The sequence below is a fragment of the Lepidochelys olivacea genome (genome assembly GCF_965140295.1).
Source record: "Lepidochelys olivacea isolate rLepOli2 genome assembly, chromosome: 2".
Taxonomy (NCBI): domain Eukaryota; kingdom Metazoa; phylum Chordata; order Testudines; family Cheloniidae; genus Lepidochelys; species Lepidochelys olivacea.
In genome coordinates this window covers 255,699,534-255,714,906 of record NC_140412.1, presented here as the reverse complement: position 1 = coordinate 255,714,906, position 15,373 = coordinate 255,699,534, and the positions used below count along the sequence as shown (strand labels likewise).

The 15,373-nt window shown below is 42.9% G+C and overlaps 1 protein-coding gene across 3 annotated transcripts in view; it reads right to left on the bottom strand.

Annotated features, from left to right (window-relative positions):
• Positions 1-15,373, bottom strand: part of PRKAG2 (protein kinase AMP-activated non-catalytic subunit gamma 2) — a 386,465-nt gene that overhangs the window by 79,338 nt on the left and 291,754 nt on the right. The window contains exon 1 of one of the 3 annotated variants that reach the window (XM_084619464.1): positions 14,964-15,369. The exons of the other annotated variants lie outside the window; for them this stretch is intronic. The gene's annotated coding sequence lies outside the window, so the exon portion shown is untranslated. Of the gene's footprint in view, positions 1-14,963; positions 15,370-15,373 lie in introns of those variants that run through there. 3 annotated transcript variants of the gene reach the window in all.

Below are 15,373 nucleotides of genomic sequence, written 5' to 3'. Positions count from 1 at the left end.
AGCTATCACCAGCAGGAGAGCTGTGGGGGAGGGACGGGAGACGGGACCTTTTGTAGTGATAATCAAGGTGGGCCATTGCCAGCAGTTAACCAGAACATCTGAGGAACAGTGTAGGGGGCGGGGAGGGAACAAACACGGGGAAATAGTTTTACTTTGTGGAATGACACATCCACTCCCAGTCTTTATTCAAGCCTAAGTTAATTGTATCCAGTTTGCAAATTAATTCCAATTCAGCAGTCTCTTGTTGGAGTCTGTTTTTGAAGTTTTTTTCTTGTTGAAGAAGAATTGCCACTTTTAGGTCTGTAATCGAGTGACCAAAGAGATTGAAGTGTTCTCTGACTGGTTTTTGAATGTTATAATTCTGGACGTCTGATTTGTGTCCATTTATTCTTTTACGTAGAGACTATCCAATTTGGCCAATGTACATGGCAGAGGGGCATTGCTGGCACATATCACACTAGTAGATGTGCAGGTGAACGAACCTCTGATATTGTGGCTGATGTGATTAGGCCCTATGATGGTGTCCCCTGAATAGATATGTGGGCACAGTTGGCAACGGGCTTTGTTGCAAGGATAGGTTCCTGGGTTAGTGGTTCTGTTGTGTGGTATGTGGTTGCTGGTGAGTATTTGCTTCAGGTTGGGGAGCTGTCTGTAGGCAAGGACTGGCCTGTCTCCCAAGATCTGCGAGAGTGATGGGTCATCCTTCAGGATAGGTTGTGGATCCTTGATAATGTGTTGGAGAGGTTTTAGTTGGGGGCTGAAGGTGATGACTAGTGGCATTCTGTTATTTTCTTTGTTGGGCCTGTCCGGTAGTAGGTAACTTCTGGGTACTCTTCTGGCTCTGTCAATCTGTTTCTTCACTTCAGCAGGTGGGTATTGTAGTTGTAAGAATCCTTGATAGAGATCTTGTAGGTGTTTGTCTCTGTCTGAGTGGTTGGAGCAAATGCAGTTGTATCATAGAGCTTGGCTGTAGACGATGAATCATGTGGTGTGGTCTGAATGAAAGCTGGAGGCATGTAGGTAGGAATAGCGGTCAGTAGGTTTCGGGTATAGGGTGGGGTTTATGTGACCATCGCTTATTAGGACCGTAGCGTCCAGGAAATGGATCTCTTGTGTGGACTGGTCCAGGCTGAGGTTGATGGTGGGATGGAAATTGTTGAAATCATGGTGGAATTCCTTAAAGGGCTTCTTTTCCATGGGTCCAGATGATCAAGATGTCATCAATGTAGTGGAGAAGGGGCATTTGGGGACGAGAGCTGAGGAAGCGTTGTTCTAAGTCAGCCATAAAAACGTTGGCATACTGTGGGGCCATGTGGATACCCGTAGCAGTGCTGCTGATTTGAAGGTATACATTGTCCCCAAATGTGAAATAGTTATGGGTGAGTCAAAGTCAAAGTTCAGCCACCAAGTTTGCCGTGACATTATCGGGGATACTGTTCCTGACGGCCTGTAGTCCATCTTTGTGTGGAATGTTGGTGTCGAGGGCTTCTACATCCATAGTGGCCAGGATGGCGTTTTCAGGAAGATCACCAATGGATTATAGTTTCCTCGGGAAGTCAGTGCTGTCTCGAAGATAACTGGGAGTGCTGGTAGCGTAGGGCCTGAGGAGGGAGTCTACATAGCCAGACAGTCCTGCTGTCAGGGTGCCTATGCCTGAGATGATGGGGCGCCCAGGATTTCCAGGTTTATGGATCTTGGGTAGCAGATAGAATACCTCAGGTCAGGGTTCCAGGGGTGCGTCTGTGCAGATTTGTTCTGCTTTTTCAGGGAATTTCTTGAGCAAATGCTGTAGTTTCTTTTGGTAACCCTCAGTGGGATCAGAGGGTAATGGCTTGTAGAAAGTGGTGTTGGAGAGCTGCCGAGCAGCCTCTTGTTCATATTCCGACCTATTCATGACGACAACAGCACCTCCTTTGTCAGCCTTTTTGATTATGATGTCAGAGTTGTTTCTGAGGCTGTGGATGGCATTGTGTTCCGCATGGCTGAAGTTATGGGGCAAGTGATGCTGCTTTTCCACAATTTCAGCCCGTGCACGTCGGCAGAAGCACTCTCTGTAGAAGCCCAGTCTGTTGTTTCGACCTTCAGGAGGAGTCTACCCAGAATCCTTCTTTTTGTAGTCTTGGTAGGAAGGTCCCTGTGGGTTAGTATGTTGTTCAGAGGTATGCTGGAAATATTCCTTGAGTCGGAGATGTCGAAAATAGGATTCTAGGTCACCAGAGAACTGTATCATGTTCGTGGGGGTGGACGGGCAGAAGGAGAGGCCCCAAGATAGGACAGATTCTTCTGCTGGGCTAAGAATATAGTTGGATAGATTAACAATATTGCTGGGTCAGTTAAAGTAACCACTCCTGTGGCCCCTTATGGCATCTAGTAGTTTAGATAGTTTAGTGTCCTTTTTTCTTTTGTAGAGAAGCAAAGTGTGTGTTGTAAATGGCTGGTCTAGTTTTTGTGAAGTTCAGCCATGAGGAAGTTTGTGTGGAAAGTTGTTTTTTTTATAAGAGTATCCAGTTTTGACAGCTCATTCTTAATCTTTCCCTGTTTGCTGTAGAGGATGTTGATCAGGTGGTTCCGCAGTTTCTTTGAGAGCGTGTGGCACAAGCTGTCAGCATCGTCTGTGTGGTATGTAGATTGTAATGGATTTTTTACCTTCAGTCCTTTTGGTATGATGTCCATCTGTTTGCATTTGGAAAGGAAGATGATGTCTGTCTGTATCTGTAAGAGTTTTTTCATGAAGTTGATAGATTTCCACTCCATACAGCTAAATTCAGTGCCTTGCATAATGACAGGTTTCAGAGTAGCAGTCGTGTTAGTCTGTATTTGCAAAAAGAAAAGGAGTACTTGTGGCACCTTAGAGGCTAACAAATTTGTTTGAGCATAAGTTTTCATGAGCTACAGCTCACTTCATCGGATGCATTCAGTGGAAAATACAGTGGGGAGATTTATATACATAGAGAACATGTGAACACTTCAATCTCTTTGGTCACTTGATTACAGACCTAAAAGTGGCAATTCTTCAACAAAAAAAACTTCAAAAACAGACTCCAACAAGAGACTGCTGAATTGGAATTAATTTGCAAACTGGATACAATTAACTTAGGCTTGAATAAAGACTGGGAGTGAATGGGTCATTACACAAAGTAAAACTATTTCCCCATGTTTATTTCCCCCCTCCAGTTCCTCAGACGTTCTTGCCAACTGCTGGAAATGGCCCACCTTGATCATCACTACGAAAGGTTCCCCCCCGTAATAGCTCACCTTACCTGATCACTCTGACAGTGTGTATGGTAACACCCATTGTTTCATGTTCTCTGTGTATATAAATCTGCTCACTGTATTTTCCACTGAATGCATCTGATGAAGTGAGAGGTAGCTCACGAAAGCTTATGCTCAAATAAATTTGTTAGTCTCTAAGGTGCCACAAGTACTCCTTTTCTTTTTGTGGATACAGACTAACACGGCTGCAATTCTGAAACCTTTAAACTACTGGAAATTCTTTTATAGATAGGCACCTATTTTGGTTTAGATTAGACTGAGGTCCGCTAGGACAGTGGTTTTCAAACTGTGGGTCACGACCCAGTACTGGGTCGCAGAACGTAAGGTACTGAGTCACGACAGCTCTGGTCAGCTCCGCCCACCAGGCAGTTAAAAGTCCCGTCAGCAGTGCTGCCCGGCTAAGGCAGGCTAGTCCCTACCTGTTCAGACACCGTGCTGTGCCCTGGAAGTGGCCAGCAGGTCTGGCTTGTAGACTGGGGCACGCACGGGGCTCCACACTCCCATTAGCCAGGGTGGCATGGAGCTGCTTTCAGACCTCCGCCTAGGAGCTGGACCTGCTGCCGACTGCTTCCAGAGCACAGTGCAGTCCGCAGTGCCGGGACAGGTTGGAAGTTTGCCTCTGCACCCCATCTCTGCACCACTGACCGGGAGCCACCAGAGGTAAGCCCATGCCCCAACCCCCTGGCCCAGCACTGAAGCCTCCCTCCAAAACCAGGAGCCCCTTCCTGTACCCTAAATCCCTCATCCCTGGCCCCACCCCAAAGCCTGCACCCCCAGCCCAGAGCCCTTACCCCCTCCCACACCCCAACCCCCTGCTCCTGCCCAGAGCCCCCTCCCACACCCTGAACCTCTCATTCATGGTCCCACCCTGTAGTCCTCACCCCAACCCTCTGCCCCAGCCCTGAGCCCCTTCCACACCCCAAACCCCTCATCCCACGCTCCATTGGGTCACAGATATCAACAATTTTCTTCAACTGGGTCACCAGAAAAAAAAGTTTGAAAACCACTGTGCTAGGAGACCATCTACACTAGCCCAAAATGAGCCACTCTAACTAAAGTGTGACTTTTTAAAGTGATTTCATTAAACCAATGGGAATCCCTGTGTAGACATTCTTATTTTGGTTTAACCAATGCAGCTCTCTCATGTAGGGAAGCGCTCACTAAGACGGACAAGAAGTGTCCTATCCTTAATGGAACAAGGAAAGTCAGTCTTAAAATGTAAGCTGAAAGGGTGTTTTATTTTGCTTCCTCCCCACTGCACCCCTCGCTTCTTTATGTACAAGAAGCTCCTGAAAGGTTTTTGTATTGTTTTAAGGAAAGATTTTTAATCTTAATGATACAAAGAATGTCAAATTTGATCTTCTCTGGTTTTGCTGGCGAACTTGGGGATTCTAGAGATGTTTATGTTCTCTGACACTCTTAATTGAAGGGACAATGTTGAGTTATTAACAAAGATATGCTTTGTTCTCAAGTGCTGATTTGGCACAGAGAATTAACAAAACAAATGTTTAAGCCAGCATTTAAAAATTTTCTTATCTCAACTGTTCAACTTCCAGGATCAAGATACCCTAATTTCACTAGTTCTCTCCACTTACCACATAGTCTTCCAGAGTAGAAGAGTCATTAATTTCTGATGTTAAGGGAGAAGAATGGGAAGTTTTCAGGCCTTCTTTGTACATCATACAGAACAACTGGCACAGGCCTATTTCTCCCCCCCTTTGTGAGTTACCTTTAACACGCACAAAGTTCTGTCTAGACTATTACCAGTAGGAGAGTGAGTTGGGGGAGGGGGGAAGACGCGGAGGGTGAGAAAACCTGGATTTGTGCTGGAAATGGCCCAGCTTGACGATCACTTTAGATAAGCTATTACCAGCAGGACAGTGGGGTGGGAGGAGGTATTGTTTCATGGTCTCTGTGTGTATATAATGTCTTCTGCAGTTTCCACGGTATGCATCCGATGAAGTGAGCTGTAGCTCATGAAAGCTCATGCTCAAATAAATTGGTTAGTCTCTAAGGTGCCACAAGTACTCCTTTTCTTTTTGTAGTTAGTATTAAGTAGAAACAAAGACATTTCTGTCTAAAAATTTACCTTCTATTATTATTTGTAACATTTAAATTTAATCTTTCAGTGGAATTAGCATACATATTTCTACATTTCTCCCGACTTTGTGCATGACAGTGTTTTCTGTCTAGTCACTATCACTATTTCTCCATGTATACAGCATTTCCCTTGCAGTTTGAGAGTCTTTCACACAGAAAAGAAAGATATTTTAATGACAGTGAAATGTTGTGTAATTCGTATATTTTTTCGGGCATAACACTTAATAGGATGACCCAGAGGCAGGGTAAAACGCAAAGCTACCTTTAAATAACTTTACAAACAAACTCCAGTTAGCTTCAAGTGCCCCTTTAAACACAGCAAGAGAGGAGAACCTATAGTAGTATAGTGAGATATGATCACTAAAGCTTTTATTCTGGGCATTTTTTTGTGAAGTCGGACTCCAGGATTTCATTAATCTATTCTCTATGTGACTGAAGAAAACCAGTTGAATCCCACAGAGTATGTCTCCCTAGGCATTGTTACCCTACTTTTACCTTAAAGTCATACTATTCCAGCAGCAGACAGGGGCGGGAGGGGGGAAGAAGAGGGATAGAGGGGGACAAGGATAAATGTAAAGAGAAAGTTCAATAAAAAAAATCTAATGTTGCAAATTTGCTTGGCAACTCAAATCTCTTCTTGCCTTCTTTCTTCATCAGTGCAAACTTAGCAACAGCACAGGCTGATCAGATGCAAACCGAAAAGCATAGGTCAAGGGAATGATGGTAATACTAAAATTCTGCTGTTTTAATGGGTGTTTCGACAGCGTCAGGGGTAATGAGTCATAGTACACAGAAATCAGGGTAACATGGACCTCATTTAAATGGTGCATGTAAGGAAAGTTATTTTGTCTTTAAACAGACTTATTTACAGTTGCAAGCCTGCACAAAAGAAAATTGCCCTTGGCCAGATTTAGAGGTGATATTTAAAGGTAGCACAAATTAAACTCCCATAGACCCAATTAATCCCTGTTACTCCTGGGGGAATTCTGCACCACTGCATACGCCCAGAATTCATGTCCCTCCCCCCCCCCCTAGAATTTTTTTCCCTGCAGAAAATACATTATGCCAGAGAGGTATGAAAGGCATAACTGCAGCACATCAGGGGCTGCTGTGGCACCAGAACAGCGGGCTGCCAGTCCCAGTTGGGAGCAGCCAGCTACAGAGAGGGGAGCAGGAAAAGGAGCTGCATTCCTCACAGCACCCTGCCCATGGGGCCAGATGACGAGGCATGGGAAATGGGGGGGGGGGGGAGGGAAGACAGCATGGGGCACATGGGGTACTAGGGGGGCGGCGGCACAGGTCAAAGTTCAGAAAGTCTAGTTGGGGGGCAGGCAGACCGGAGCGGGGGCTGAATGGGATTGGGGGTACAGGGACACATAGGGACAGGGAGGGGGTAGTAGAGTGGGGGTGCAGGGACACATGGGGATGGGGCAGATGTGTCTGACAGAGAGGCTAGGGGTCAGCCAGGGTCTGCATGGGGGAGGCTCCCCAACTCCCTAACAATACCTCCTCCCCCGCCCCCCCCCCCCAAAAAACCCTAAACTTGTTCCATATTTCTCCCAGTCACACCCAACAACACTCCAGGTTATCTCCCAGGGTCCTTCCCAGCAATTACTTCCCTCTCCCTCAGCTCCTCCATTATCCCAGACTCCTCCAAACCTTTGCACTGCTTCCGTGGGGTGCAGGAACTTTGTTTCTGTATTGTAGATTCAATGAATTATTACTCAGAGTTCTGTACTAATATGCCTAGTAAGGAATCTATTTGTCAAAAAACATTTTCCTGAATCTTTGCTGTCTGTATTGTTACAGACATACTTACTGAAAGGTATTTTGAAATAAATTACCAAAATAACTGAAACTGGCATGATTATATTGTGTTATTTTGACAAATATAATGCAGAATTTTAGACTATTGTGTGCAGAATTTTTAATTTTTTGGCACAGAATTCCTCCAGGAGTACACTGTGCAAAGAAGTCTAAGTCCATGTACCAAGAATTGAAGGGGGTGGGAAGAATCCCCAAAGGAACATTTCTGCATTTAGTTTCTACTGTATTATTCAACCTTAAATCCCAAAATCAAATGCTAAACTTTTAAAGAGATGAGACCCAAGTCTTGTCTACACTGGGAAAGAGGCATCATATTAGGAGATGTTTTAACACGAGTTACAGATACAGTTTTTCTCTTAGTGTAGAGAACACATTTACAAATGTTAGCTGCCGTTCTCCCAGCACCTACCCTCTGAAAATTCAAGGTGGGTTTTTTTTGGCATAGGATCCTTCCACATTAAAGAGTCCTTTCTCAACAAATATCCCTATCAAAACGCCCCACTCACAAGCGTCAACCTTCACCACATCCTCCTGCTCCAAGTGTTTAGTCGATAGATCCTCTCTCCGGTGGCCTCTGAAGCTCAATGGACCTGAGCTGGTTTGGACCAGTGGAGGGTGAGGAAAGGAGTTTGGTTTCAAAGCTGAGGGCCCTCTGCAGAGAACTGTCAACCCCTGCAATTCCCCCGCCCCCACCCCGCAAAGTCTTAAAATCAAGGGACATCCATCTTGAAGTGTCTATGCAGATCACAACTGCAGCAGTATGGCAGAGAGAGGGAATCCCTCAAGTAGACAGATCCCACGCTATTAGAGCTTTGTAAGTGAAACAAAACAACATCTTAAACTCAGCCCAGTGACCATGGATGGACAGTGCAAATCAAGCACCACAGGCACTGTGAGCTCCTACCAGGAAACACTACTTACCAAAAAGGCAGGTGTTTTCTGTGCCACTTTAAGCTTTCTGATTGATCTGAAGTGAAGTTCCACAGAGAGTACATTAAAGTAATCCAGTTTTAAGGTAACAAAAGCACAAATCACTTAGTCTACACTGGATTAACTCATGATTTTCCAATTTTTTTTAAAAAGGATTATGTTGGTCCAAAATGCATCAGAGCAATTTTAAAACTCAAGGGAGTTTGTGTGAGAAGTACAGGTGGGGCCCAATAGCACTTCCTTTTAAGGTTGCCCAACACTTCCCATTATAAAACAGTTTTCAGCTGCTTATAATTTTGCCAAGCTAACCCATTTGGGCTGAAGTTTTCCATACTGGATGCAAGGCTGTTTTTTTGTTGTTGTTGGTTTGTTGGGGGGGAATTTCAGCCAAAACTGTTCAGCTGTTTCCAAGAACAAGGCTTGGGCAAGAGAGATCATATTTTTCCACATATTAAAAAATAAATAAATAAAAAAATTAAAAAAATCTAACAGCTTCACTGAGAATCTCTGGCACCCCAGAGAAGGGTCTTGAAATTTGGCAGGTGGCTGGTTGCCTGTGTGTCAGCCTGTGGAAGTCAGCCCAAATTTGGCAGAGTTGTAAACCTCTGAAAAACTAATATGCATACGCACTGTAGAGATTTTACAAGAGTGTTGTAGTTAGATTCCCTAAAGATTCCATCTGCACTAGGCATGCTCCAGCCTGGGGCTAAGAAGGACTTTCTCTGCATAGGAAGAAGGGACAGAGACAGATCTGATAAGATGGGTTGTAGAGGCAGAGAGATTTGGACAAGGAGCTGAGGGAGGGAGGGAAGGCAAGAGGCAGGCCTTCTGTCTTATTCACAGCACAGCATGCAAAGTACTCAATGAGCCACTCTTCAATATTTTGTTTGATCCTCACTGTTCAGCGTGTGGCCATGCCTTCTTTACAGCACACTATTCAAACCCTTCTCTGAAGGCAAAATTATTAATTTCCTCATGGGCTTTTCTGGGGTGTTCATCAAGTATTGGAGTGCTTCATTAACATTAGTTAGTATATCTTATCAACCCCTCATCTCATAGCAGTGCTGTACTTATCCCCATTTTACAGATGGTGAGCTGAGACAGATTAAGATCTAAAGTATCCACTAATTTTGGGTGCCCAACCTGAGGCACTTGGGACCTAATTTTTCAGAGAACGTAACATTATATAGCACTTTGTATGCTCAAAGCACAATTCCTACTGACTTCAACTGCTGCTGTGAGTTCTCAGCACTTCTGCAAATCAGATCCCAGAACACCATAAAATGAGGAACATCCAATTAGTGACCACCTCTGAAAGGGTGATTGAAGGAACTTGCCTGGCATAACATAGCAACTACCTTGCTACGGCCACAGAGAATCCAGTTCCCCAGGGTAGCACATTCAACTACCTTAATTAGGAGATCTTCCTTTCTCTTTCATAATCCCCTGCCTCACTAACTCCCTATCTACCAACTTCTGCAACAAATGAAGCAGGGGCCCTTCAGATAGATTCCATCACTATACAACCCTGATGCATCCTCAGAGCAGGTCTATCCTGTGCACTGAATGAGTCAGGAGTCCGGGGGGGCGGGAGGAGAACAGTATAATCATGGAATTAGAGAGTATATCATAATACATACACACAAGGAGGCCAAATTAAGGTTGCACAGGCAACTGTAACTCTGCCTTTTCCAAAACTTTTGAATGCTTGACTCTATCTTAATGTAGTTTTGTGCAATGAGTCAACCTATAATATTCATTTTGTTGCCACCTTTCCTATAACAGTATTACAGCCTCCCCCAACAACTGAAGTGGGTTATTACAACATGAGCCAAGTTAAAGTATTACGAGCAGAGACATGAAAAAGGGATGACAGTTAGTGGTGAAAGGTTAACAGACAGATTTAAGGAAGAACTTGTGGGAGAGGAGAGGTTGTTTGGCATACTACAGGCTGTATGTAGGAGGCTACTCCATGCATAGGAAACACCATGAAAGAGATATAGTCACATAAATAGACAAGAGAGTGTCATCAAAAGGGAAGAAGAAATTGGGAGAACATAGTGCAAGAGGTGGGTGTGTAGGAAAGGAAACAGGAGATACAGCTGGGCAACACTGAGCAGCTTTGGTGGGAAGATTAGAAATGCAGATTGTATAGTACCAACTCTTTAGACACACATAAAACCTCCTAAAAAACTTAAGTGTCAGGGTCTAAAATGTTTAATATTGATCCACAATAATCAGTAATGGACAAGCTCAGTGATCCTACAGCAGTTGCAAGCATTACCATACAACAAACATAGGTTCAACTTCTAAATCTGGGCACTCACTTCCTAGGCTAGAAGTGCTGTGGACAAAGCATATTTAGCTCCTGGGCCATGTATTGTTCTGCAGAAACCCTGTTGGACAGTCTAGAAAGAGAATCCCTTCCACCTTGCTGGAATGGAAGGCCAGCCACTGTAACACTGTGTTGATCTGGACGCGATAGCAATATAGTTCTGTCTAAGCTTAGAGCCTAGTTATAAGATTAAAAACCACCATTCCAGTGTTCATTCTGGGCTGCACAAGTGCATCATGAGCATTCACTGTAGTGCTGAAGTACAGACAAAGCTCCATGTCAGCACAAAAGCTTTTTTTTTTTTTTTTTAAAAAGTGAATCTGAAGCAGTCAACGAAAGACACCTGAACATACCAAAGATGTAATAGTTCAAAGGAGAAGGTTGAAAGAGACCTGACCTGAAGTAGGAAGAGTTAACCCAAGATTTTCTTTAAATGGCTCTTTTCTTCTCCCTCACTATACCCTTCCTTCCACCACACCCTTAGTATGAGCCCCACATGACAAAAATTTGTTCCTAGCCTTTAATCTGGGATGAGATAGCCTGGAAAAAACAACTGCAGCTTTTTGTATACTCAGTGCTGCCACTTTATTTTCTTTAAATTGTGCTGGTGGATAAGATGGTAAAGAGATGGCCGTGAGCCAACACTGCAGTAGAACCAGTTACCCAAGGTACAGTTACAATGCTGAACCAACCAAATTACTACAGCTGACAGGTATATGGTTGATATCTGGGATGTAAATACTGAAACTAAGGTAACTTCTGTAGCCTAAAGAATTTTAGAGATGGGGGGTGAAGAAAATTCAGATTAGATTAGTGTCATGGTATCGTTTCAACCAATAATGCTAACAGTTATTTTAAAAGGAAAAAAAAACAAAAACCTAGATCTCAGACATTTCCATCTGTAACAAAATGAAGCTACCCAGTGACTCAAAATGTGGTGGTGAAGTTTTTCTGTTAAATACACAAAAACAAATTCCTTCTACTAGCTCTTCCCCAGCCCTCTCCCTCCCCTGCCTTTGCAAAAAAACAAAAATAAACCCCAGACCTACTATCTCTTGACACTGATCCCATACAGAAAGCAGTTGAGGAGCAGCGTGTTTATTCTTTTCTTTTTGAGGAGCTATGCAATCCATGATCTGTCCTGAAGTTTCAGAAGTCAACCCAAAACTATGTGTGAAACAAACCAAGGAATCCACTTTGATGTAACAGCAGGTGTGTGTGTTTATTATTAGGTACATGCACACATCAGCTTTGTCACATTTTTGACAGTAACAAGGAACTGCCTCCCAAAAAAGTAACAGTATGAAAGATAAGAAAACCTACTTCAGTGGTCTCATTTCCAATCCCTGCTAAAAGGGCACTGATCTTAACTAGTTAAAAATATTTTAATTCAACGTCCATTTTCTGAGAGAGAAATCAGCATTTAAACAGCATGTCCTGAGCTTTCTAGTAAACAACTCTTTTATTAATAATTTAAAAAGTTTCTTTGTTCTCTTACTGATGTTTAGAAGTGTCTTTTGGGCAGATCCAAGCAAACTAAACATATTTTGGCCCACCTCTTTCTTCCTCTCCTTCCCTTCTATGTATATATTGATGTGCTGGCTATTGTGTTTAAGCTCCACTGCAGCTAATACTAGTAAACACTCTCTTGAAAAGACTGAGTAAGAGCACTCAATACAAGAATTATGGCATCATTCTATTGCAAAAGACAGGATCTGCAACTGACCAACAAAGTGAAACAATAGAGAGTCCAGTCAAATGTCCAAAGTGAACAAGCGAGGAGGAGGGGGCGGGGGGAGTAGAGCAGGGGAAGAGGGTAGGGAGAAGGAAGAACCTACATTTCTCTCTCAGGGATAGGTATCTTATGTGTTAATTGTAACACTAGTAGGTACAAAATTTTCCAGATACAAGTGTGCTGTTTTTGAGTCTATGTCCTGTCCATTTTACTTACAGACCATCCCTTCGCCATCCCTTCTGAGAAACCAGATTCTGCAAAGCAACATACCATCCCATGAGACAAAATGCAGTTAAAAGAAAGGTTTGTATTCTAAGCAGCATTTCACTTCCCCCCACCCTTCAGTTTAAACAATTAGTTTCAAATAATGTGAATTAATTTCCTTTAAATTAAAATGCCAGTTAAATTCTCTCTCATTTGTGTAGGCTTTCAAGAGAATCACAAGCCAGATCCATTCTGGAATAAGACTATTTTGAGGCCTTGTTTTTGATGGTTACTTTCTATTAAACATTCGGTTCCAAAGGAACTGTTGCATAATTTGATATACCAGATAGTTACTGGTTGGTGGACATACTGTTGGGGAAGCTAGCCATATGTGAAACACAAAGCTAGATCAATCTATAATAACAGCTAGAAAACAAGTTTTTAATTAAAACACGTCATTTTATAGATTAGAGAGAGAGGGCTTGAAATGTGACAAGACAGAACCCCAAATATGATAAAACTGCATCCACACAGCGTGAAATCTAATCACATTCTTGAAGGCCTTTTGTTTCTGAACCACCTTACCACTCAGTACGTCTCATCTACCAAATAACCAGAAAATTTTTTCTCCTCCCTTCCCTAACATTAACACAACTTCAATCATAGCAACAAGAGCAAGACTGAGGTCAAAAATATATGCACTGTGAACATTTCCATCTGCATCCCACTGTCTTTGGGCTTCTCTACATATTGATTTCACATATGAAGACATATTGTAACAATGAAATAAGTTTTGCTCTAATGTATGGGCTGTTAGTTTTATCAAAATTGTCTACACTGAACATACCCCTATTTTATATAAGTAGCATTCTTAATGCCCATGTTTTGATCACTATCCTTCCAGCCAAATGCTAGATAGATTCCCTACGAAGACAGCAAATGCCTCTGATTGGGGCCAGGGTTTGCTATTAAGTGCACTGTCCACCAATGGAGGAACATGCTGCCTCTGACAAATTCTAAAACCAATATACAACAAATTAAAACAAAGCAAAACTCTCAAACTTATATACCAACTCAAAAGAACAGTCACATACATAACTTCAGTTTGATGAAGGAAAAAACAACATTCCAAGAAATACCACAATAGAACAGAAGTTTGCAAATAGTGAGAATGATTGACAGTGAATTCATATTTTATAATCTGACATGTGCACTGGAAAATAAATTATTCTATCACAATAATCTGTACTATCTTGTGTAAATGAGTTTTTGTTTAGACCGGACATCCACCTCAGGATATTATGATATACTATTAAAAAGAAAAGGAGTAGTTGTGGCACCTTAGAGACTAACAAATTTATTAGACATAAGCTTTCATGAGCTACAGCTCACTTAATCAGAAACTACTACATGCCACAAGGGGCCACAACAGTGGTTCCCTTAACCCACCCAGCAATATTGTTAATCTATCCAACTATACTCTTATCCCAGCAGAAGAATCTGTCCTTGCTACTCTGACTACTATTAAAGTAGACAGTAAACAAACAAAGGTGATTTATTTACATTTCCCCAAAACTGAATATTTGTAGCAGATCAATAAGACAAGTTTAGGACAGACTGTGGTTTAACTCTCCAACCTGAAGATAAGAGGAAGTCAATCAAGTACATGAAAGGTACAGATGTGGTCAGAAATTATTGATATTAAATTGGGGAAGGATAGTACAAATTAGAGACTGAATTCCTTACATCCAACATTCATGTTAAATAAATCATACTGAAGCTACAGATTTTATTGTTCTTGTAAGGCATCACCAAGACAAAAAAGGCATGAGAACCATTTGACTGGCCTACCTTTGCTTTAAAAGTTATAGAGCAAGAAGCTCTTAGACAAGCAGTCAAGCCAGTAGGACGCAAGAAAAACCTTTAAAAGTCATAAAGGAATTTAAAATGAGGTTTGTGGTTAATTACATTCAACAGCAATATCAGCTACAGAAAGGAACAGCTATCAAAAAGAACCATTTTTTTTTACTATAAATGACTCAGCCTATTATTTCCAAAGTTTTAAAAGATATATTACTACATGTTCTGCAAATAAAAAGCCTATGAAGTTTTAGCTACTTTAAAATATTAAATGTGAAAATTAGATTTCTATGGCCATTCACTATGAAAGGGCCATCATGTCTAAAAACTACTATCTTAAGTTTTCAACACAGTCCCCTTCAAAAAGGCACAAGCTTATAGATCTGCTCAAAATTATGGAGGAGAATAAACTCCTTTACAAAACAGCATAGTGCCTGCAAGACGTGTAAATAAGTCAGAGGCTCAAATCCTACCTGAGTTAACTATTTGTCAGTCATCTAATTAGGAGCTAAATAGGAAGCAACACCAAAGAAAAGCTGGCAGAGATAAGTCTGTTCTGTGAACACTGACTTTTTCTAATACTTGCCCCCATCTGGTACAATATTCCCAATTTTGTCATCTAGAGGTCAAGGTCTACGGTACATGTTATCACCAGGATATACAACAGTTCTTTAAAAGCAAAAAAAAAAAACAACCCACGCGTGTCCAGGTTTTCATCCTCCTCCGCCCCACATACAGAACTGGGCCCAGCGATAACTGGAAAAACAGATCAAGGAAGGGCGACGAAGGATCCCACCACAGGAGAGGGTGACGAAGAGCGGCATTTGCTCGCCTGAGTGGCCATCTGCTGTGAAGCGCCCAGCGTGCGAACGGCACACTCGGGCCGGGTCCCCACGCCGCGATCGCCCCACGCCCCGCACGAGCTGGGCCGAGTCTGGGGGCAGGGTCGGCTGTAACCCAGCGACCCGCCTCGCCCCTTTCCAAGGGCACAGGCAGCAGGGTGCGGGGCAGCCCCCAGCGGGCTGGCGAGCACGCGTCGCCGGGGAGACCCGACTGTCTCGGCTTCCCGCCCCCCCGGGGGATGCTGGCGTCTCCGTCCGGCCCCCCCA